The sequence below is a fragment of the Culex quinquefasciatus genome, chromosome 3 (assembly GCF_015732765.1).
Source record: "Culex quinquefasciatus strain JHB chromosome 3, VPISU_Cqui_1.0_pri_paternal, whole genome shotgun sequence".
Taxonomy (NCBI): Eukaryota; Metazoa; Arthropoda; class Insecta; order Diptera; family Culicidae; genus Culex; species Culex quinquefasciatus.
The window spans coordinates 112,721,186-112,747,659 of NC_051863.1; the positions used below are offsets into that span (position 1 = coordinate 112,721,186).

General features: G+C 35.1%; 1 protein-coding gene across 6 annotated transcripts in view; it reads right to left on the minus strand.

The window, feature by feature from the left end:
* The window catches only part of LOC6044194 (lachesin), a 270,727-nt gene extending 249,036 nt beyond the window's left edge, over positions 1-21,691 (minus strand). For 2 of the 6 annotated variants that reach the window (XM_038260583.1, XM_038260582.1), the window contains exon 1: positions 21,312-21,691. The gene's annotated coding sequence lies outside the window, so the exon portion shown is untranslated. Of the gene's footprint in view, positions 1-21,000 lie in introns of all 6 variants that reach the window. The other 4 variants (XM_038260580.1, XM_038260579.1, XM_038260584.1 and 1 more) reach the window with 3 other exon arrangements.
* Between the last annotated feature and the right edge of the window lie 4,783 nt (positions 21,692-26,474).

A 26,474-nucleotide genomic window follows, 5' to 3' on the forward strand; every position in this document is an offset into this window, starting at 1 on the left:
AAGCAACTTTGGCGAAGACGTCATAATTTTATCTCATAATCTATGCCTTCTACGACAAAATTTATAGAAACCATTTATGCAAACCTTAAAAAATCAGTTTTTGTAGTTGAAAATTCAGGGTTAAATTTAAGAAAAACGTGACATTGAAGGCATATAAAATTATCATTAAAACCCAAAATATTACAAATTCGATTTTTGACACTTTGGCTCAATTCTGAGGCCAGACTCGGATTCACCGGGCAAAATTACATGGAGAAACATATATTTGGACAATTTTCGAATTTCATTAGGGTGGTTTTCTCTTGAAAATCAGACTTTTTCAAATAAAGACATCTCGAGTTAAAAGAAAAACACCCTTGAAATTCGGCGTTTGTAGTGCTGAATCTTCTCTTTAAAATTCACCCTTGTAGGCCTAAAATTTGGCTTGCGCCTTTCCGAGATATTTGTGTTTTAATTTCCATTTTTTTACCTTAAGTCCTAATTGACTTGTCAAAAAATAAAAATGTTTTTTTAAATCTCTTAAAGTGCCCCGAATATCACTTTTCTCTAAAACTTACAACAGCTCTTCTGAAGACACCAAAGCTCCAAAACTTCACCACGGTGTAATGGTCCGATTCTCAATGTTAAAATATGAAACATTCGTAAAATTTTCCGATCTTTTTGAAAACAAGACTAACATTTAAAAAAATCAAAATATTCGATATTACGCCCTTTTGAAATTTATGTCTTGATTCAAAATATTTCAAAATCAATACTCATCAATACCTACAACTTTGCGAAGACACCAAATCAATAAAAAATCTTGAAAAGTTACAGATTTTCGAATTTTAACATACCAGTTTTGTATGAACAGCTTCCAAAATTGTATAGAGATCAATGACACACATGCTTCTTTGGTGATAGGGAAGGCCCCCACAAAATTAGAGCCAAATCAAAAAATATAAGTAAAATCCATTTCCGGCTTTGGTAGAGAATTGCCCATTGGTTACATTGCACGATTTTGCCATACCCTTTTAGAATTTCAATAATTATGTTCGCAATATCATCTCATTGAAATAGATGCTCGATAATTTTTCTCTCCAAAACAGCTGGTGCTCAAATCAAATCAAATCAAACCAACCAATCATTGGATTATCGAGATTATTCCAAGCTTGAAGAAATCATGTCGTAGGTCGTCGTAGAAAAGCAAACTACAGAAAAAAGAGAAAAAAAAACAAATCTCGACGATTGATAAGGGTTCGTACCGATAAAGGGGAAATCCTTTCAAGAGTTCCGACACATGGTGCTGCCTCACCACAAGTGAATCTCACAGCACAGACACACCCGTCGAAACACACACGTGAGCAGAAACTTGAAAGGAGCCAAAGTTTGCCCAAAAGGACGACAATTCTCCGGCCGGTCTCTCTCGGCGTTATTATTGTCATTGCCAAATTCGGATCACGTTCCGCCGTTATGTGGAGTGTTGTTTTTCCTGCCTGGATGCGTAACTACTTGTGCGTGCATTTTAGATTGCGATGTGTGTGTGTGCCCCGACTGGTGGCTGTCAAATCTCCCAAGAGGGCACACAACAGCAGCAGCAGCAGCGAGACTGGCGCACTTCTGGCAATTGCCAAGTGGAGACACATCTCTGGGCAAGTGTCGGGAAAAAAGGGGATTGCGGGGAATTTTTTTTCTTGCACGAGAAAAGTCAGTTTTTACGAAAGCTTCTCTTGCAAAGTCTCATTTTTCAGCCTTTGTAAATAAAAAATGCTATTTACTATAATAAGAGTATATGCCTAAAATATTATGCAATATTTGGTGTCAAATTTGTCTTTTATGTGGTTCAAAACAACTTTGTAAAAGAGTGTTTTTAAAATATAACAAATTGGAATTTAGATTTAATTACAACAAGTGAAACCCCTCTCTCACCCTTCAAATGGGCATACAAGTGCAAATGATGATGGGGCATCATGTGTGCCACAAGCAGAAAAATGAGCAAAACAAGAAGAACCTGCCAGTTCGGGAATGGCAAATCGAGCCTGCCAAAGCTGGCAAAAAAAAAGAATATTTTGTTTGATGACCCAAACTCGGAATCGGAACCTGCAGAAACACACACACACACACAAACACACTCATGTGGCTGCTGATGTAACCCGGTAACGGTTGTTGTAAGGCGTGTCGTACGTGCGGTTCTCCCGAGGACGTGCGCCGGTCCACGTGGACGATAAAAAGTATTAGACACTAGAGTTTACGGTTATCATGGTTGCTTTTTTGGCTTCATTCTTTTTTTCTGGAGAGGGATTTTTTCCCCGGGATGACAAGGGTCAGACACGGTGTGTGGATTCCGGGGGATGGAAGTGAGAGTGGCCAAAATTTTCTTTCCGCAATATAACGTCATAATTGACATTGATGTATGATTATTTGATGCATGGTTTGACCTCGGGGTGTTCGGACGTGGGATCGTCATAAATGTATGACTTATGATTTAAAAAACAGGAAAATAAGATTATTTCCTAAGTGGTAGCCAGTTTTGAAAGTTTGTTTTTCCCTTAGTGTTAAGGTATTTTTGCAGTTTACTTTAAAATTCGGACAATTATGCAATATTCCGTGAATCTTACCTAAAGGAGTTGGTCAAACTGCATTCAAAGATTTGCCAATTTAAAGCAACAAGATGAATGCTGTTTGATTAAATTACAATTCATTATAAATAATACCTTCATTGCTGACAATCGAGAGAAAGGTTTTCCGGAAAAAGTTACATCAGGTTCATACGGTTTGCATTGCTGCTTTCTTCAATGTTTTTTTTCTTTTCCCAAATGTCGCATGTGTCGAATCTCCAAACGACATGTCCCGACGACGACGTCTGTAACGAAACAAACGGAAAGCCAGAACCGGCGAACGTCGTCGTCTTGCGTACGCTTCTTTCTCCATTCATTTCCCGTTCAAGTGTGCCTCCTCCTCTTCCACAGCTTTCGGCCGGATCCTCTGCCATGGTTCGAGGATTGCCGGTTGCGGCGGAAGATAAAATTTTATTGGTCATTATTGCTCCATTGTGATTTGCTCGATTTGACAAAAGAAGATTTGCTCCGACGTTCGGGCGTTGATTCGACTTTGATTTCTTTGGTCTCGTGCTTTGGTTGGTGGGGAGATTTCGGGGGGAAACCTCCACTCCCCGAATGTTACAGTATTTTCAGTGGGAAATCATAAGGTTTTGAAGGCTCAAGTTGAAAGTACACTCCGCAATGCAGAATTGTATTTCAGTTGGAAATAAAGATAGGGAACTTAGAACGTGGCTGTATGCTAATGGGTTTTACTCGATACGGAGTTATGTACTGATTGTATATATCTGGTTTGCGAGAGATTATGTATGAACAGCTTTTAAACAGTTCATGGGTTCATGGGCCTTCTATCGGAAGTAAAACGTCGGTCCATTTGCGTAAAAGAGGTTTTGGGTGACTCACCACACATAACCTTCAGACGAATTTTAAACCACTTGACTGGAACGCTTTAACAACGTTTTTTTTTCTGAGAAAGGTCACTGCAATTGCGTTCTAATAAGTGTTTTCTTGAAGTTCTTGTCTGATCATCTGATGATTATTCCTAATTTAAAAATATTTTAAAGATTGAAAATGCATAAATAAGCAATATACAATTTATCATGAATAATTTACAACAGGCCTGCCCAACCTACGGCCCGCGGGCCGGATCCGGCCCGTGAAGCCATTTCATCCGGCCCGCGAGGGATCCTGAAAATTGTTCAATGAATGGCCCTTCATGATATTGCTAATATTAATTTAATGAAATAATGAAATGAAAGGAATAAACAATGTAGTTGATTCTCAAGAAAATAAAATTTTCATGTTTTCAAAAATATGTTCTTCGAAATCGATTTTTTAATGTTTGATAAATGCAAAAAAAAATATTTAAAATAAAGTTTTGAACATTTTTTGCCTTAAATTTGGACGGATTTTTATAATTGTTTTTTGAAAACTTAAAAAATCTTTGGTACAACATTAATGAAGTAATCATTTTAGAAGAAAAACAATTAAAACTGATTTTTTCAAAAGCAAAATTTTGAATTTTAAAGAGCCTTGTAGGAAAAACAACACAGAAATCGAGATTCATTTTAAGTTTGTGTGCAATGTGCATCCTCCTTCTTCAGCATTCTTTGTAACTTGAAATATTAAGGATAAAAATTGAGAAAGATTTATTTAAAAATGTAATCATCTGTTTTTCGTCAACGAAAACTATTCGGCCCGCCAACGCTTTTGAAACAACAAATTTGGCCCGCAGGGACAAAAGGTTGGGCACCCCTGATTTACAACAAGTTACTTCCATGAAAAATTTAAATTTTTAACAAAAAAATCATCATCTTGATTATTCGGCTGAACATCTTTTTCACTACTACACTTGCAAGTCACACGTCACACGTATATGGGCAATGTGTGTAAACAAAGTGAAATAAATATTTTTGATTGGTGCTGACAAAGAAATTCACAAAAAATCATCAGCAGATTGATTTTTTGGAGAATTTCGGGAGCGATTTTCTTTTGCGTGATTTGCCTCCTCTCTCTTTCGCGGATGAAGAAAGATCGCAAGCGAAATGATTTTGATCAAATTTTTCATACATTTCAAATATTAAATCATTTTATTTGAAAACACTCAAAATTTTCACAAAACTACGTATTTTTAGAAAAAAAAAACTCAAAATTTCAGTTTTTACAATATGGGTATCAAACGATCGAGATTTTTTCATACATTTTGATTGTAATAACAACATTTTTTGAAAATACTCTAAACTTTCACAAAAATACGTATTTTCGAAAAAAAAAACTCAACATTTCCGTTTTTACAATGTAGGTATCAGACGATAGGGATTTTTTCATGCATTTCGAATGTAACAACAACATTTTTTGAAAATACTCAAAATTTTCACTACGTATTTTCGAAAAAAAATTTAAAATTTAAGTTTTTATAATATGAGTATAAATCGATCGGGATTTTTTCAAACATTTTGAATGTAACAACAATATTTTTTGAAAATACTAAAAATTTTCACAAATCCACTTATTTTTGAAAAATATTTAAAATTTAAGTTGTTTCAATTTGGGTTTCAAGCTATCAGGTTTTTTTTATACATTTGAAAAAAAGTTTTGTGAAATTTTTCTGTATTTTCAAAAAATGTTGTATTACATTCGAAATTTATGAAAAAATCTCAATCGTTTGATACCCAAATTGTAAAACTGAAATTATGCGCATTTTTCCGAAAATACGTAGTTTTGTGAAAATTTTGAGTATTTAAAAAAATGTTGTTATTACATTCTAATTTTTTGGAAAAATCCCGATCGTTTGATACCCACACTGTAAAAACGGAAATTTTGAGTTTTTTTTTTCTTAAATACGAAGTTTAGTGAAAAAAATACTGAACGTTTGATACCCATATTGTAAAAACTGAAATTTTGAGTTTTTTTTCGGAAATACGAAGTTTTGTGAAAATGTTGAGTGTTTTCAAAAAATGTTGTTATAACATTCGAAATGTAGGAAAAAATCCCGATCATTTGATACCGATATTGTATAATTGAAATTTTTAGTATTTTTTTTTTCGAGAATACGTAGTTCTGGAAAAATACGATTTAAAAGGAAAATTATCATGAAATTTTAATTTAATGAATAGCTGACATCATCCCAATTCCAAAACATTCAATGTCTCCCATAAAGCCAAAATCCCATAAGCTCTGTGCTTCAGTTAAGCACTGGGCCGTGCTTAACCGAGGAGCTGAACGAATCAAAACAGGGGCAGTGCAAAACCGAGGCGTGCAAAACCGAGGCATGTCTGTACTTCCAATTGAAATTCTGTCAAAGGATAACTTAAGGGAAATTGGACGAGCTTTCCGGTGAAATTATTTTCGAGACTGAAAAATAAAGTCTCACACAAAGAAACTGCAAAAAATTACCAAAATCCGTGTTTTTCCAACATTTTTATTTTTAAACCTGCTGTTTACAAGGACTCAACTTCGGACAATCTTCAATACAAAGATTTTTTTATAAAATTGTCAGGAGAATCGATTCTCCCGTTTGGTTTTTGATAAGCACTAAATTTTGGTAAATTTTTTTTTTAGAAGAGTTGCTTCATTATAAATCTCGCGAGTGTTGGTTGTACATCTTTGGTTATTTCCACAAACAAATTGAACGAAATAAAAACGTTGGCTCACCTTCAATGTGGCGTTTTTTTCTTTCTGAGTAATTTACAAGTTTATCGTTGACCACTTTTTGAAACGATTGAATGGTTTCGAGATACAGCAATATTTAAATTACGAATTACAAAAATATTCAAAACACTTACGCTCTGCTTGAATGTCATTTTCGTGTGCAACTGGTTCAATATAAACAAAAATCCTACGCTTATAGGATAACATGTCTTGAAAGTTTAATTTAAATCGGATAGGGTGGATTAAAATCTATTTCCTATTTGAGCAATTTCATCTCTTTTTTTTAGACATTTGAAAAACTCTAGAATTCTTCTTAAAAAAACCAAAACATGATATTAATTAATTTCATTTTTATAAATTCAAAGCCGTCTTAAGACAACATTTGATGATTTTGGTTTTCTACTTAAAATCAGTGACCTTGTTAAGTTATCCGAACTTTTGTAGGAAAAAAAATCACTTCTTAAATAATAAAGTCCGTTTTTCTCGCAAGAACCCAAATTGCATCTTAAAATTACCCCACGGTCAACATTTCCCCTCCGTCACCCTCCACCGGATCGGCTGTGGCAAAACATGGGTGACAAACCTCACAGTTTAACCCTCAAAAGGGAGCCTCTTCCAAAAAAGGATCCCAAAAAGGGGGCGAACGGAAAACACTTTTCACCGCGTGGCTAACTTTGCCCAAGCCGGAGTTGGCTTTTGCACGCCACTTTCACTTTTTCGGGGGGCGCGTGCAAACTTGGTCCTTTGCCAAAATCCTTGGCGTGGAAACATGGATCCAAGTTTGCAGGGGGACTCTTTTGGAAAAGGTAAACTCTGCTGCGACAAATAAATCTTTATTTTATGGTTGCATTTATTCTGGAATTGCTCAAATTAAGTTTTAAACGAATGATATTTTATTTAAATTTCAAAATTCGAAGACAAATAAAATTTGAAAAATTATTTAGGTGAAGAAATGGGTGATTTATTTGGAAACCGACTGCACTAAGCCAAGCCCAACTCCAAAGTGCGAGTTGTTTATTCTCACCCAGCTCGCCAAAAGATTTGTTTTCCCGCAGGTTTGGTCCCAAAGTTTTTTTTTTCGTCTCTCTCTCTTGGGTCAGGTCGTTGAGTGTCGACCGGAGCCCGGTCCCGGTGTAGGGATCCACAATCAATTTTAAATGAAACGAGCCCACCACAATTAGCTCTGATTAAGATTGATGCCAACCGGGCCACGGGAGGAGTTTCTTGTTTGTGTTTGTCAGCGCCGTCCCTGGGAGAAAAGATTAATTAGAATGTGCATTATTCAGGTGATGTTTACCGTGAATTGGTTGGACAGTTGTACGCGAGCAGGCAGACCGTGACACGCGATGGTTGTGACATTTGCCTCTGGGAGACAGTTTTTGTTGTTGTTGTTGCTCTGGGTATTTGTGAGCAAATAGGTATCTAGAGCTTTTTTTTAAACAGGCCCAATGAACAATTTTTTTTGGTTATTGCAGGTTTGAAGAGCACATTACATTTTTTGTGACATTGCTCTCGATTTTTTACAGTTTTTTTTACAGTTCGGTAATCGAGAAATGAAAATGGATTCAACAATTTGACACATTCTCCGGCAATGTACACCAGAGGATGAAATTTTGAAAAGCGTGTATGAGCTGTTTTGTTTTTTCTCCACGATTCTAGACTACTATCGCGATATTCAATTCAATAAACATTCTTTTGCTTGCATTTAGTAGGGTTTTCCAATATTTTTTTCGTAAAATCGCGATAACTCGTGATGGTTACAAGTAGGTTTAATGATTTTTCACGCTCAAAAATTTCAAATTTGCACCACATTTTACGCAAATTTCGCGGAACTTGAAAAATGTTGAAATAACTCTTAAAATCCTTTATTAGAATCACAGAAACTATTTTTTATGTTTCATTCCATATTATTCTTCAATAACTTCAAAAAATCTTCACTTAATTTGAATGTGACACACAAAAAAAATTCTCCTTATTTAAAAAAAAAATCTAGTTTACGGATACAGTCATCCCACATATTCGGAACACCCACAAATTCGGAACACTTTTGTGGTAATTTGTCAATAGAATGCAAAATGCAACTTTTCTGCCGACCTTGCTATTTTTAAGGCCTTTATTTGGACATTCTCTTGCTATTTCACCAGTAAAAGTAATACTTTTCAAACAAAACTGCATTTCAAGACTATTTTATCCAGAGCAGCAAAATACTGCCTCCAAATTGCCCGTTCCATGATTGTGGGATGTTTTTGTGTCTCCCACAATTGTGGAACACCTGAATTTAACTGATATTTTCACAAAAAAGTTATCAGACCATTCATAAAACATCACTAACCATGAGTTCTGTTGGTTTCAGAGTGCAAAGTCATTATTTTGTAAAAAATATCTACACCTGGAGAGAAAAAAAAAGTTTGTTTACATCGTAAGAAAAAAGTGTTCCGAATTTGTGGATTTTAATGGTCAATGTTTTTCTTCGAAAACTTGATATAAATCGTAAAAATGTACAGCCGGTCTATACATCAATCGGAAGATCGCAAGAAAAGCTATCACATGAAGGTAAAAGCAAATCATTATGTTCAATTATCGATTTTATATGATTTATTGAACATTGGTCGATCTGTAAACTGTTCCGAATATGAGGGATGAGTGTACGCTCTATACATATTTTGAAATAAAATGTAGGGCAGGCGTATTCTTGCTAACTGAACTGCTATTTTAATATTTGACAAATAAAGCTAAAAAGTTTTCGCTAATTTGCCTCTGTTATATCATTTTACATTTTATTGAATTTTAGATCAAAGCAAGATTTAACAATGTTGTCCAGTCACATGAGTAAAATAAATTAATTTTTCTGTAAAATTTGGCCCAACACGTTTTTTAAGGTTTTCGGATTAGTTTTCAAAAACTAAATTCAAAATCATATAATGTTCAATAAAATTGAAATATCGTTCAAATTAAACAGGACTCAGAAAAAAATGTTTTTTTTAATGGGATTGCAAATATAAAAATACTCTTCATTTCATTTTCAATAAAACAAAGCTTGATTATTTTAATTTCCTTCAAAACTATACCTTTCAAATAAAATAGCAGTAAAATTTTAAATACAGTCCAGACACGATTATACGAAGGCCTTAGAAAAATTTCACTTCAGAAAATCGAAACTTCGGATAATCGAATCACAAAAAAACAAACATTTTTTTCGTTGTCTAATATTTGATTTTTGAGCTTAAGTATAACCCGTAAACTACGCTAAAGTGATTTAGAAATTTTGAATCCAAGATGGCGGTGTAAAAATATTGAAAAACTGCATTTTATTATTTAATGGGCAATCAACTGTTCAAACTTAACTAAAATGGGGTTGCAGGACCCGAATTTGATGTTTAAAACAAGAAAAAGATAAAAAAAAGAATAAAAAATTGCTCGTGATTCGATTAACATGGTACTTCGGAACAGACCTTCGGATAATCGAAACCTCGGATAATCGAGGCTTCGGATAATCGAGTCTGGACTGTACAGCGAATAAAAATATAACTAAATTTAGTTAGTTTCTAAAAAAACTCAAAAATCTGAAAATTTATTCAAATGGCTCATATCAGCTAGACATACATATCTATTCAAGCTTTGTAATTGAAAACTAATAAAATTTAATTAAATAGTCTCTATGGATGAAATATTTATTGAGTTGTTATATAAAAAATATTTAATTTTTTTTATATATTTCAAGAATTTTACGCCGTCCACGAAATCGTCAAAAATAACTTACCCTTTGTTAGTAATCAAACCAGGGTATTCACTCGCTTAATTCTACAGCAGTTCATAAGACTATTCTTATTCCTTTTTGAGTTTGATAAATTATTTTGAGAAAAATAATTTCACGGATTTCACGCTGTTTGCGAAATCGTCAAAAATAACACTAACCCTAGTTACAAGCAAACCCTTTATGTTTCTGTATATTTTTTGTCTAATTGTCTGCTCTACAACTTTGCAGAACGTTGTTACACTCCCTGCAAAGTTGAAAAAACACGAAATTATAAAATAAAAAAATTTGTTCTAATTGCAAAAATGATCTTTCTGGGTAATTGCAGATTCGAAAAGTGTATTAAATTTCTCATAAAATGAATTGTCAAAAATTATTTTAAAGTCAAATAACAAAAAATGACTGAATTTTTGAAACTATTTTTGATTTTTTTCAATGAAAAATACTTTTTTTGTTGTTCTTAGTAAGCCTTGATTAGACTCAGATAAAAGTCCATTTGACACCAAATTTCCAAGTTATCATTATTTCGGGCTACAGATTAATGAAAAATACGCCATTTTTCGAATCTTGAAAAATGGCAGGGGGTGCCCCTGTCCCTTAGGACCCTTAGGACACGCAAATCGAAGAGGGGTCGGGCAACCTTTTCTGATTTTGTGTGAGTTGACGGAGAATGGGTCATTCAAACTTTCCGTCATTTAGGGTTGTATGTAATTTGGTAATGTAATGGCAATGAAACTTTTTTTTTGTCAAAATAAATTACTTAAACTGATTACATATTTCCATAAACCTTAAAACATTCACACGCATCGCTAGATTTGGGTCATCCATAAACCTCGTGAACACTATAGAAAGGGGGTTTTGGTGGTTGTCGGATGTCTTTGATCGAAAAATAACTTGTTTGATATAGACAAATGTTTACAAGGGACGAAAGAAATATTGAAACTTCTACAACAATAATTACGTGGTTAATGTATGGCCCCTGCAAAAAAATATTAATATTGAAATAACAAGCCATAGTCTCAACATTTGCATGGAAAAAAGTGTTATAAAAAGCATTTTAACCTAGTTCAGTTGTTTTGCAATCATCAGGTTTCAAAAAATGTAAGATTTGACGAAAACAAAAATTTTTAGCCAAAAAAAAAACCGTTTTGCGATAATAATCATCAAAACATGTTAAAAAATGATTTCAGCTGATGTCACATGAATTTCGATTGAAATTTTGAAGTTTTTTGATAAACTGGCCTGGCCTTTTACTGGCCTGCTGCACATAGAACGATCAACGGCCTGCTACGACCCCTCCTAACGACTCTGGAAGACAAGGCTAGCAAACCAATAGTCTCATAGAATAAAACAAAAGGCTATCGAAATCAGCACTCCCCAATCAAATTGTCAACAAATTTCCTTCTGATTTGTGTTGAAACCAAACAACGCCATAAACGACAGGCCTTCTGCTCCTGGTGCCACATTTTATTGTTTTATCACTTTATTTATCCACCAGATTCTGTTCCTTCCAAACCACCCTCAACCACACCAACCCTCCATCAAAGGCCGCATATATTTATACTCTTCAATATTCCCCGCTTAAGTGCCTGCTCCTCCTCGTCCCCGGTTGGTGGTGCCCGCGGAATAGCTTTGTTTATTCTGTTTATTTGCACATCACCAACAACACGCTCGGAGTCCCCGAACGTGGCCTGTACCGGAGGCAGTCAGTGGTCTGGTGGCAACACCGAGGCTTCCGGCTTGGGGGCGGCGACGGGATCCTTCCATCGCGTGTAGACCACCACCATCGTTAGCCACGACCGATGACGTGGAGGACCCTTCTTCAAGGGCTTCCGTTACATGCAACAGCAACAGCTTGGGACTTCAGGTTGCGGCACGAGGGATTGGTGAGGTGAAAGGATAACAATGTTTTTTTTTTTTTGTAATTGGTGATTGCGATTGCGGTAATTAACGATCTTGATAGGGAAAGTAGTGAAAATTAAATTGAAACTCAGAATTAATATTTCAAGCTTATTTCAGAACTAATTAGGGCGTCCAATTTTCCCGGGTATTGAATTTCCCGGGAAACGGGAAAAATATTTTTGAAATCCCGGGAATTCCCGGGATCCCGGGATTTTTTTTAAACAGTCATAAAATCTACGTTTTTGTTAAATTTGTTATGTTTTTCAAGCTTACAAATACAGAATAAGCTCAATACTGTTAATTGGTGATAATCTATACTTCAATCTGAACAAGAACAGCGATTTTTAGTTAGTTTAAAAAATATTAAAAATTGTTGTTTTTTGCTGTGCTTTGGATTTTGATTGAATCATAATTTTTAATCCAATGTGATTTAATTTTTTTCATATTTATCATCTAAAAATTTTTAAAAATTTCTTTTATTTTTCATATGACATGACTTCTAATGCTTGAAGAAATTCATTGAAACTGTAAAAAAAACAAGAAACGAAAACAAATAAAATGATACCATCCAATGTTAAATTCTAGAAAAGTTTATAATGTCATGTTTTACAAAAAAAAAATATTTAAAAAATTATATTTAAGCCACTACCGCCAACTGAAGGAAATCTGGACTGCAGTCCGAATAGGTTCAGGATATTTTAGAGCAATAAATAAGAAAATCGGTGTACTAATTTTTTTTTTATTAAAAAAAATATCAGAACATTATGCAAAAAATATTGGCTTAAACAGCTATCTTAATTCGTTACTATTGTCCTAATTTGCTCCAGATGCCGATGTTAGATGAAAAATAATTAATTTTTTTTCAGGTTTAAAATCATCACTAAACGTAAATATTACGAAATAAATAAAATTTAATGAAAATATTTAAAGCGCTAAGCATTCTGTGGATCAGTAAATTAAAATTTTAATATTTTTTCCTTATAAGCCAAATAAATGTTGATATGATCCGATTACAAATTTGCTAATGTTTTAAAATGATTTTCGAAAACTAAGTATTCATTAATCTACTTCCACAACCAAATCTGAGTTTCCAGACCAAAAAATGTTTTTTTTTTCAATTTCGGGAATTCCCGGGACAAAATATAAAAAATCCCGAGATTCGGAAATTCCCGGTTTAGGGAAAATCCCGGGATTTTTGTCCCGGGAATTCCCGGGATGGACGCACTAGAACTAATTTTTCAAACACAAAGTGAAATGAAAAGAATTCAGTTTTGTAAATCTGGTTCAATACACGAATAAAAAGTTGAGTTGAGTCTGATTTTTTTTACGAATCATATGGGTAATTCTCTATCAACTCACACGAAATCGGGAAAAGTTGCCTCGACCCCTCTTCGATTTGCGTGAAACATTGTCTTAAGGGGTAACTTTTGTCCCTGATCACGAATCCGAGGTCCGTTTTTTGATATCTCGTGACGGAGGGGCGGTACGACCCCTTCTATTTTTGAACATGCGAAAAAAGCGGTGTTTTTCAATAATTTGCAGCCTGAAACGGTGATGAGATAGAAATTTGGTGAGAAAGAAACGTTTATGTAAAATAAGACGTCCGATTTGATGGCGTACTCAGAATTCCGAAAAAATGTATTTTTCATCGAAAAAACACTAAAAAAGTTTAAAAAATTCTCTCATTTTCCGTTACTTGACTATAAAAAAAATTGGAACATGTCATTTTATGGGAAATTTAATGTACTTTTCGAATCTACATTGACCCAGAAGGGTAATTTTATCATTTAGAACAGAATTTTTCATTTTAAAATTTCGTGTTTTTTCTAACATTGCAGGCTTATTTTTTAGAGTGTAACAATATTCTACAAAGTTGTAGAGCAGACAATTACAAAAAAATAATATATAGACTAGGATGGGTACGTTTTTCAAAAAGTTCTTCGATCAAGTTTTAATATGGTTCCCCTTGTAGGGCATGACCATAGGGACTTTCATGCCAAAAATCAGCGCATTTGGTTGTAAACTGGCTGCGCGCATCAGGGTTAAAGTTAACATGGGTTAAAATTGGAACTTTTTGTTCAAACACTTCTACAGGTTTGGGCAAATCACACGCCAATTTCTGGTATGGTCAGGCCTAAGGGGAATGGTCTGGAGAACACTTTTCCCGAAGAGAGCACACAGATTCGTTGTACCTAGAGCTGGCGCATCGGCAAACAATCCGATGTCTCCGGAATCTATGGGTTTCCCTGAAAAACCATCAAATTTCCTTAGCATGCTATGAAAGCTTGATGCACACCGCGACGCCATATGTCAGGTAGCTACCACGTGGTTGAAAAATTATCAACAAAACACAAATTTGCTATGCAAAGATTTTGAATTTGACTAAATAATATCAGAATTGCTCGTAATGATCATTTTCTAGTTGAAAGAAGGTTTGCAATTGAATATTCCAGCCGATTCTCACCCACGTGGTAGCTACCTGATGCGCGCAGCCAGTTTACAACCAAATGCGCTGATTTTTGGCATGAAAGTCCCTATGGGCATGCCCTACAAGGGGAACCATACACGGAGAAAAATGAGTTCTCAAAATCGTGAACAAGCGTTCATGAAATTCGGAACCACGAACAAAGTGTTCAAATTTCATGGTACGTTTTTCAAAATCGTACCATGGAAATTGAACACTTTGTTCGTGGTTCCGAATTTCATGAACGCTTGTTCACGATTTCGGGAACTCTTTTTTCTCCGTGTACTAAAACTTGATCGGAGAACTTTTTGAAAAACGTACCCACCCTAATATAGACATAAAGGGTTTGCTTATAAACATCACGAGTTATCGTGATTTTACGAAAAAAAGTTTTGAAAAAGTTACTTTTTGCGTTTCTCTTTGTTTCGTCGTCCGTGTCTGTCGCTGGTAACCATGAACGGCCATGATCAACGACGACCAACATTTTCAAAACTTTATTTCGTAAAATGTCTATAGATATGTCTATATATTAAATTTTTTGTAATTGTCTGCTCTACAACTTTGTAGAATATTGTTACACTCTAAAAAATAAGCCTGCAAAGTTAGAAAAAACACGAAATTTTAAAATGAAAAATTTTGCTCTAAATGAAAAAATGACCCTTCTGGGTCAATGTAGATTCGAAAAGTACATTAAATTTCCCATAAAATGACATGTTCCAAAAAATTTTACAGTCGAGTAACGGAAAATGGGAGATTTTTTAAAACTTTTTAAGTGTTTTTTTCGATGAAAAATACGTTTTTTCGGAATTCTGAGTACGGCATCAAATCGGGCGTCTAATTTTACATAAAAGTCCGTTTGACACCAAATTTCTATATCATCACCGTTTCAGGCTGCAAATTATTGAAAAACACCTCTTTTTTCGCATTATCAAAAATGGAAGGGGTCGTACCACCCTTCCGTCGGAATCGTGATCAGGGACAAAAGTTACCCCTTAGGACAAAGTTTCACGCAAATCGAAGAGGGGTCGGGGCAACTTTTCCCGATTTAGTGTGAGTTGGTAGAGAATTACCCCTTTATTTTAGAGTGACTGAGCTTTTTTAGCATGCTTGAAGATGAACCTAAATTTTTACTTCACGGTACATCAATCGACTACGGCAATATCTAATTTTTTGCTGGAACAAGTGTCACTGTTGAATTTTAAAGTACAGCAATTAAATTTTAAAGAGTTACAATGAGAGCAACAAAGTTTTTTAAAGCAAATTAGCCTTATCATCGCGCAGCACGAATGATCCTGCAAATTCAAAATCAAACAAAAGCTTTCCACTAAGCTAGACACAAAACATGACGCTTCAATCCATCAAAGCTCACTTTGCTGTAAAGCGGATTGAAAAAGCTGACAAATTAATTTTCCTGTTTCGCGGAACACTCGGAGAGGAACTGCTTTTCCCTGCCATGATTAAATTTTTGAAACATTTTCTGCTGACGCTAGGACGCTTTGATGACATTTCTCAGCCCTCCTCCCAGTTAACTTTATTTTTATCTAGAAATGGCATATCCTGGTCTCTCTCTGTGTGCTAGTGAGTCACATTCCACCACCAACACACACACCCACATACCATCTCATGAGGCTTAATTAAGCACAGGACTCCGCAACTCGGCGTGGGCAAGTGGGTCAGACACGTGCTCGTCAAGTGAACTCCACTCTTCTTCCGGTGGTACCGGTTGTACGAGTGTGGTTTGTTCCTGGGGTTATGTCCATCGTTGGAGAAATTTAATAATAATGATAGTGACTTTTCACGGAATTAATTCCAACCGTCAACGGCATGTGGCACCCGCCGCCGCCGTCATCCCAGCCCGGAAAAGTGTTTTTTCCCACTTTTCCTTTTGCCCGTTCTCAGCGCGGACTGGACTCGTCTCGTGATGAGATTTCCACGAAAAAAAAAGTTCTCGGAAATCGAGAAGCGAGAAGCAGACTGATTAAGCAAAGCGTCATGAATAAATAGCGCGAATGTGTCTGACCGAAGGTTCTGTTTGCCATTTTTATTGCAAACAACTCGGAAAATCCCGCCCTTTTCCGACCCCTCAAACTTGGCTTCAGATCGGGAAAAACACAGCAAAAGAGCAACACTTTAGTGGCTGACGGGTGAATTTGTGGGTTGAAAATCGATAGCACCACTCGACAGGCAGCGATCCCGCAGTGAATTATTAATCACTTGAAGTTCTTGTTAACACGACCACGCAGTGACAGCAGCCTCCCTTAGTGTTGATGTGGCTTGGCTTGAATTGTGCGAACGAAAACTTTTCCGGCCACCCAGGCCAACATGTCGGCAAAAGTTTGCAACAATGCGATAAAATGTGAGATTTAAGGGGAAACTCGTGGGTTGTTTGGAAAAGGATTTTCTATTTGCGAAAAGAGAAAAAGGGTTTCGTAGAATATTTGATAACGTGTAGAAACTATGCATTAGATGATGTCTTGTTGGTTTTAAGAGTTAACATCTATTTTTGCGTTGAGATCTAGATGTTTCATTTTCATAAGAAAAACAACCTGGTGCCTCCCTCACTCCTAACATATCTATAAATTCTTAAAATAGTTGGATAGATCAGTTGAATCCAAACATTTGTTAAATACAGAAAAAAATACATAATTATGTATTACTGAATTGGTCACAACTTAAGGCATGGTTGCCAGTTCTCAATTATTTTTTGACTCATTGGTCTTAAAATATACTTAGCTAACAAAGTTTGTCATGCTGGTAACTGTTCTATCCTCAGAATAATTACGAAAACATACTTATATATAAACAATACTCTACGAAATCGGCCGATTTTGATCATTCTTATTTTTATTTTTTTTTATTTGACTCAAACTTGTGAAGGCCTTCCCTGTAACCAAAGAAACCATTTTGTGTAATTGGTTCACCCATAGAAGTCTCCATTAAGCAGCTATGGTACGTAAATATTCTAAAATCTGTAACTTTTGAAGGAATCTTCTGATCAATTTCAAGATCAATTTAATGTCTTCGGAAAAGTTATTATTGAGCACAGTGCAGAATAAATTAAATGATTTGATTTGATTTGATTTGATAACCAACAGGGCCACAAGGATGACCTATGTAGCAGTTGCCTAGAATTACTGTTGCTCATACTTTAATTAAGTATCTTCAAATTACTGCCGTATGAAGAGCCAAAAGGGGGTGGTTGGACTCGAACAAGCAAAATCACTGACGGTGTCCTCAGGGGAAGAGAATCTCCTTCCGACAGTAACCTCCAATAACAGTGCAGAATAAATTAATACACGAAAAAATAAAGAATATTGTCAAAAATAGTGAGGGCATTGCAAACATTTTTTGAAGTTTATGTTCCTCGACTTTGAAAAAACTTTAATAATTTTTTTTTAAATATTTGCTAAAGTCTGATTTTCGGGGAAAACTAATTTTATATACATAAAATGTTTCAACTTGCAATCGAAAAGTACTTTACAGATTTTTTCATTAAGGGATTACATACACGTAAATCGGAAAAATGTCTAAGGTTGGTATGAGCACACAATTAAACCTTTTTCAAATCTGTTTTCAGGACGAAAAAATATAAATTTTCAACTGTCAACAAACTAAATTTGAAGACATTTGGTTGTACCACTGCCAAAATATTGTTATTTGAATTCAGCACTTTCAAAAAACCTGGCCACGATATCTCAACATTGCTTCGACCAAATCTGCCCAAAATTTTAGTGAAGACCAGTTCTGTGTGAATGACGTAGGTCTTTTTTCAAAAACTAAAATAATTAAACATATTTTTTGGTTTTAAATATTAAAAATTGATACTTTTTTCGTAATTTTTAAAAAAGTTGATAAGATATGTCTTGAGATTCTTCACCACAAATTTTTGCCAATTTGGTCCATCCCATCTCGACATATCGTGGCACCCGTGAAACAACTCTGTGTTTAGAGAAAATAGCTCACAAAGTTTGACAATTCGCTTTGCGCATGGCAAAATTTCAAACTTAAATCATCTCTTACTCAGTTTAATCATGAAACAGCTTCAAACAACTTTCAGGAGTGATTGAAACCCTTCTTTTTAGTAGATTTATTAAATTTTTTGTAATTTGATTTTTTTTTGATTTTCTAAATGAAGTAATCCCCTTATGTACAAAATAAAAATGATTGCAGCAAAATATTTGTAGTTTTTAAATTTATAATAATATTGACAGTTTCAAAAAAAAAAATGAGTTAAGAAAATTTGCTGTAAAATTGTCTAAGATCGGGGGGATGGCAACCCTATCCCGACCAAAGCAAACTGACAACAGTTGACATTAGCACGGTTGTCAAATGAGAGCCCACTACAAAAGCACTAGCTGTCAAATGGTAAACAATAAATTTCTGAAAAAAACACGTGAATTGTGTTGCTGATGGCAAATTCTATCATATTCTTGTAGATTCCATCCCAAGATTGGCTGAAAATTCATATCGAAAAAAGAAATTTTTCTGTTTACCTTTTTTTGCTTTTTTTCTTTTGGTCGACAAAACAGTACGTCCGTACACAGAGAATCGGCATTACACATTTTCCAGTTTGCTTTTACACATTTGCATGGGACTTTGAGTTCACTTCGTGTAACAATAGTAATATGTACAATACTGATTGTCAGTGTTTGTTTTCTGATCTTTCAAAATGGCGTCTTCTTCGCTACTCCCTGTCTAAGATACATTGAAGCCAAGCTTTTCCTCTGGTTGCTGAGATACAGTGACTTAAAGAAAAAGAAACAGGAAAATTTAAGGTTTTTTAAATATCACCCAAAAAACACTCCATTTGCTGATGCCAATATCTCAGCAAATAATGGTCCGATTTTCAATGTTAAAAAAATTAAACATTCGTGAAATTTTGTATGGAGGGCGATTTTTCATGATAAATGGAATGTGAGACAACTTCTGGATAAATTTCACAAATGGTAAATTGAACTTGCAATCGTTAAGTACCGTTAACCGGGGTGACATTACCATTCCGTACATAATTAATTTGAGCTCTTAATTTTGCGGAAAAATCTAAAATCTGTCTAATATCACCCCGGTTGACTTTCATAGGATTTCAATTTGTTTTGTAAAATTTTCCACCAGGTAAGGTTTTTCTCAAGATTATTATTTTTAAAACATGTACTGGGGTAGGCCACACAAAGTCCTTGCACTATTTTGAAAAACAAAACATTGTTTATATTTAGTTAACTAAGTTTATAAGCTTTTTAACAAAAAAAAACATAAAATTTAGGTAAAATTGTTAAAAAGTTAGAACTTTACCTAAAATTTGTTGAAACCAGTTTTGTTTATAAAATTATCGATTTATATTGCATTTTATACTGAATTAGAAGCACGAATCACAAGTTTTCACATTATACATGAAATTTGTTGAACTGAGATTGCCTATTAATTTGGAGATTTTTTTAAATTGTGTTTTAAAAACACAAATTATTTATTATTTACAAACTTATTTAACCTTCTCCTAGTTGACAATTGGGTACTAAAGCCCTAAGTCAATTTTTATGTACAACGGTAAAAAACACGATTAAAAACCATTTCTGATCACTTTTTTTCATTTTAAAGCAAAATTTTTTTTTGACAAGACAACATTTTTTCGATGGATCAACTATGGACCCCTTGGAACGAACTGTCAAGTAGGAGCTTTCCTGTCAAGAAGGATCGCGAGGTTAATTTTTCAATATTGATTTAAAAATCCATTTTAAACTCTTTGTGGTCGTACAAAGGGTCGTTGTACTCAGAAAAATAAGCTATATCGCTGGAAACAATAATATCTGCAATCTAAGCTTCATTTTAGGACCCAATTGTCCAAAGAATCCGAATATGCATTCCGTTTTCCGATCAAAAATCATGTTCATTGAGAAAATCATGACACTTTGAGGAATTTAAAATAATGACTTTCATCAGCATTTTCTTAACTATAGACAACTAACTTTTTAAACTTTTCAAAATTTTATGAAAAGTTCTTCTCGTGGTACTTTGAACACTTCTCTATCACGGTCAGTATGATTCTAAACCATTCCTTGCGCATTTTAACTGTACTCTTCATTTTGCGGAAAAATCGCAAACCTATGAAAGTCACTTCGGCTATCAAAGTCACCCCGTTTACGGTACTCAAGTGAAATTTTAATAGTTTGCACCGTTATAAAGTAGTAGTCATTTAGGGCAAATGTGTCAAAAAACTAGTATTTTTTAAATCTTTTTTTAATTTTGTGTTCATTGTTTACAAATATATAAAAAAGCCGAACATTAACATTAAACTTCACTATTGGCTAAATTGAACAATTAAGAAGATTTGTAGAGTATTACATTGAATAGCTTTATATTTTGTCGGATAGTTGTACTCTCATTGGTTTTAATTAATCTTTTTGATTGCTCACATAAAAATCATAAATGGTTGATATACTACGAGAATATATGTGGAGTTTTTTTTTTAATAAAATGGTCCAATTAACCAAATTTTCAGTTTTTGCTTTTTGGGTGTTTTCTAATACCCCTAAATAAATGCGGTTTCAAAAACACCCAAAAAGAAAAAAAAACTGGAAATTATTTTATTGGACCTTTTCAAAAAAAAAACTTCGGATATAAAGAAGATGAGAAAAAACACAACAAAAAATAATTCTTCTTTAAATGTTCATAACAGATTCCCACACAGCCATACACACCAATAAAACAACACCTGCTTTCTCGTTCGTTCCAGGAGTTCACTTTCGCTTCCTCGATCTGCTGCCACAAACTGCCACTTCTCTTCTGTCTGCCTTCTGTCACAAGGGAGCTCCACTGTCACTAAAACGCTGCAATTCCCAACTCACAGGATCATCATCCGGCTGCACATCACCATAACAGCCACCACCACCAACACCATCCTTCTATGGATACGACGTCGTTCTATGCACATAAATGCACCACCCAACACACTCAGCCCAACACAAGGCAGCAAACAATGCACAATTGTAACCCACACGCATACACTCACAAACAAGCAAGCTTTCCGGAAGTTGACGGCGTCCAAAACTTTCACATCATCAGCATTAACGGGACGGTTTCCGCCGTCATTAGCATCCCTGGCAACACTGCCGCTCGAAAACAATAACAAAATGGGCCTGGAACTGTTTCCGAGTCGTTCCGTTTTTGGCACACCTGGACGACTGTCTTCCGACGGGGACGGACGTCCACGTCAAGGTTCTCCGCTGGGAATCAATCACCGTTGGACGCAAATCCCGCACGAAACGACGGTTCCCGTAACGGACAACCTTTAACGACAAAAACACCCGCAAAACACGAGAAGATTCGGCGAACGCACGCTACGATACTCCGATCCCGACGGCAATCTCCGAAAGACTAAAGACCCGCGACTGACGGAAGATTCCGGAACGGGAAAAACACACATCTCGCGCGGCTTCTCCGAACCGAACCAGTCCCGACCGGTGCAGGTGCAGGCAGCAGGTTCAATCATCTGGTTCGTGTCGGAGTTCGAGCCTTCGGCAGCTTCGGCGAGGTGAACTACACAGCATCCCTGGCGCAGGCGCACCTCCCAGGCGCGCGCGGACCTTCGTGAGAGCCACGGCGTGATTCATGGATGCAGGTCAGGGTTAGTGGATGCGTTACAGCACAGCCAGCGTTGGTAGACAGCGTGACTTCGGTATAAACAAAAGCGTACGGATGAATATTGTGTTAGTACTTGCAGCTTTCTGTGGTTTTGTGGGTGCAGCAGATGCTGGAAATGGTCCGCGCGCCGCAGTTCCTGGAAGATCCGCTTTAATGTGGTTGGGAAGAAATTGGCAGCGAAATTGCACGGTCGGAAGGTCAATCAGAGCGGTATTTGCTTTGAAATCTCGTGGCTTTGTCTCGGTTCCTCATTTTTTGTCGAGTTAAAAAATCTCGATTTTCAGTAGCTTTGAGTTTTTTTCGCGATGAACGTTATAAGCATTAGTAAATCATTTAAGTTAATTGTTAAAGTTGATAAAATATTTTACCCAGATATAAATTATATTGTTGATCACGTAAAAAATCGTGAAAAACCTCAAAGTAATAATTAAAAAGAAAAGTCCAGGAACAAGTATACTGACATGTCGTCTGTTGTGTGTTATCTTGTGACAACGACCATTCAGTACTTTTCGAGAAAATCGACTTTTAATGTTTGTTGGTAAATATTTTCAAAACTATTAAGAGCGAGTTTTTCACCGATGTGAAACAGGTCGTATCGAGGTGCTCCGATTTGGATGAAACTATCAGCGTTTGTTTGTCTATGCATGAGATGAACTCATGCCAAATATGAGCCCTCTACGACAAAGGGAAGTGGGGTAAAACGGGCATTGAAGTTTGAGGTCCAAAACATGAAAAATCTTAAAATTGCTCGCATTTCCATAAAACTTCATGAATTCCAACTCTCTTAGATGCATTCGAAAGGTCTTTTGAAGCCCTTCAAAATGTGCTTTAGACATCCAGGATTGGTTTGACTTTTTCTCATAGCTTTTGCAAATTGCTGTTAAAAATTGATTTTTTTAAAACCTTAATAACTTTTGGCAACAGCCTCCAACACCCATACTCCCATAGGTCAAAAGTTAGGGAATTTCATGGACTATAAGCCTATGGTATTAACTTTTTGGCCAATCGCAGTTTTTCTCATAGTTTTTCGATTTTTCTAGAACAAACATTTTACAACGTTAGTTTTTGCCCTGTAGGCCAAGAAGACGGCACTTTTTGGTCTCAATTTTGTCATATTCGGAATCCTCGGTCAATTTCACGTAAGTTAGAAGTATTGGAGTTGTAATTTTGATTTAAAAAATAATTAAATAACACATTTTTGAAAAAAGAAATAGATCTTATTTACCCTATGATCAATACGTCAAATGCTGTATCAAGTAGGCGAAAACTTGTTTACCCCTAATCCGACAAACTTCTAAATAATATTTTAATTAATTCTAAATGGCATTTTTTCCAATCAAATTCAAAATTCCAATACCTCAATCTTATGTAAAATTTTCTGAGGATTCCGAATATGTCAAAATTGAGACCAAAAAGTGCCGCCATGGAGGCCTACAGAGCAAAAACTAACGTTGTAAAATGTTTGTTCTAGAAAAATCGAAAAACTATGAGAAAAACTGCGATTGGCCAAAAAGTTAATACCATAGGCTTATAGTCCATGAAATTCCCTAACTTTTGACCTATGGGAGTATGGGTGTTGGAGGCTGTTGCCAAAAGTTATTAAGGTTGTAAAAAAATCAATTTTTAACAGTAATTTGCAAAAGCTATGAGAAAAAGTCAAACCAATCCTTGATGTCTATAGCACATTTTGAAGGGCTTCAAAAGACCTTTCGAAAGCATCTAAGAGAGTTGGAATTGATGAAGTTTTACGGAAATGCGAGCAATTTTAAGAATTTTCATGTGTTTTGGACCTCAAACTTCAATGCCCGTTTTACCCCAATTCCCTTTGTCGTAGAGGGCTCATATTTGGCATGAGTTCATCTCATGCATAGACAAACAAACGCTGAAAGTTTCATCCAAATCGGAGCAACTCGATACGACCTCTAGAACAAACCGAGCAGAATCTACAAATCGACGTCGTCGTGCTATCATGTCGCACCCGCCATTTTGACGTTCCGAGAAAAACGCGTTTAAATGTTTGACCTTGAATAAACAAAAACGAAAGCATGCAATGTAAACAATAACAAACACGTTTTGTTTGGCTGACCATTCTGTGCATTGTCCCGAAGTTTGGTTGAAGTTGGTTGCTGGAGTCCCGAGTTATAATTACAAATGTTTACGGTAGTCTAGCTTTTACGTGCGTCAAACGCATCCTGACCTGAAATCCGTTTGGCCATTTGTCGCACTTACATCTATTTTCAGGGAGCGACAAGATAGCACGACAAGATTGAAACTACTTTCATATGAAAAGTGACGAAAATTTTCGGAGATTTTTTGGTTTTTATTGAATATCTTAGGATTGAAATCGAATTTTGGGGATCTGTGAAGGTCAAAAGATGTAGAATTGTGAGCTACACAAAATGGCGTTCTTAACTCAATTTGGCCCAAAATGCACGTACGACAAGTTAGCACGACGGCGACGAAATACTGCCTCTTAATGATGGGGTCAAACTATTAAAAGCAATCGGTTCGTATACTAACGCTAAACAAACATTTCAAGCTTCAACTATTTTCCACGAAAACAGCACGCTCCGATCGAGCTCAATTTTTTTCTGGGGTTCCTTGGCCGAATTAATTAGACCCATATTTTTTTGTTTGGCCATTAGGGTGACCTATGCCATGTTAGGGTGGTCCAAAAAATGGCAATTTTCATCGATTTTCGCAAAAACCACTTTTTTCAAAAAATCATATCTCCGCGCCATTTCATCCGATTTTAGTTTTGTTAGACGCAAAAGTAATGTGATTAGTTTGGCTATTTGGGAAAAATAGGGTACGTTATCCATTAGTGGACCCCTTTCCTATAGTGGACCCTCTGAAGCGTTTTTGATGAAAAATTCAATAAAATCACAATTCCAAGCGTGTTGTTGTCTACAAATCTTTTATTTGGCATGTTCAGCATCATTTAAAATAATGTTGACTGACATTGAATCGTCGTTTTCACCAAAATAAGTGTTTTGAATTCGACATCTGAAATCAGCCATGGCCACTAGCATTTTCACAACAAAACAGCATTTATATTTTATTATTGAATTAACTATCCAATCATTTTTGACTGATCATTTAACTTCAGTAAGTCGAAATAATGTAAGTTTAAGGAACTTTACTAAAATAAAGCGATGAACTGCTCATTTTCGAGCAAAAATTAGGGGGGTCCAATATAGGACAACGAAAATCCAAACTTTTCCAAAAGTGGACCCCTGTAAATTTAACCTTCAAAAATGAAGAAAACGTTGTATTTAAGCAAAAGTTTGTCTTAAACATACAATGAATGCTTGTTGTAATCAACCTAAACGCATATTTTTTCAATTATGAGTATAAATATAGCTGTTTTCATGTTAAAAGTACCAACAATTCTGAAGCCGTAAGAATTTAAAATTTATCGAAACTATAGTTAATTGTACTTAACTGAAGCATCATAATTGTAGTTTGAAATGGTATTTTATAATAATAAATCAATAACAAAACATTTTTTTTTTAAATAAACGTGCGTGGTTTTATCAGCAACTGTAAAGCAACTGTATTGTTTAGTTTCGGTCCACCATTTATGTAATAAATATAGAAAAATTTGAATCAAAAAAAAAATTTAAATTTATTTTTATTTTTACAGTAGTTTTTGAAAAGTTTTCTCTGATCTTTTACGGAAATAAATGTGTTTAAATGTCTGTTAGATTTTTCCGTTGTTTAAAGCCAAATTTTTTAACAAAACATATTTTCTTATGATGAAAAGTGAGCAAAATCCATCTTTTATTCGTTATATCTATCATTAGACCTACACCATGCATCAAAACATCCAAAATCGTTGAAATTTGGTATAAAAATAACAGTTTGCCTATAGTGGACCCGGGTCCACAATCGGATTATGGACCCGGGTCCACTATAGGAAAAGGGGGTCCATAACAGGCAAAAAAACTTTTTTTTCAAATGGCTATTTTTCTGCTCAATAACGAATAACTGATGAAACAAATAGTCAAAATTGTTCAAAAGACTTCAGATTTCATTGTTTTGTACAGAGGGTTATGAAAAAGTGCTTAAAATATTGAAAATTTGTAAAAAATGTGTTTCGGCTCTACTAGGGGGTCCACTAATGGTTAAAATACCCTAGTAAGAAGTTTCAAAAATCTAACTTAACATTTGAAAAGGTCGTAGGAAAACTTAAAATGCTGTTTCGAAGGTCTCGGGACCAAAGCGCCTATGTCTGAAAATATTTTACCTGACTGGCGACTTTCTCCAAAATTCCTAAATTTTACATATTATATCAAAAAATGGTGAAGTTATGTTTTTAATACTCAAGGATACGATTTTTTAAAAACAAAAACTGGGTTTTTCGACGCACTACGCGCAAGAATTGGATAATTAGGAAAATGGGAAAAATCGTCTTTTTTCACTAAAACAGCGATAACTTGAAAATGTCAGCGGTGACCTATACATGTTAGGGTACCAAATTTTTTGTAATTTAAAAACGCAACTTTTGGTACTAATATGAATAGGTCAT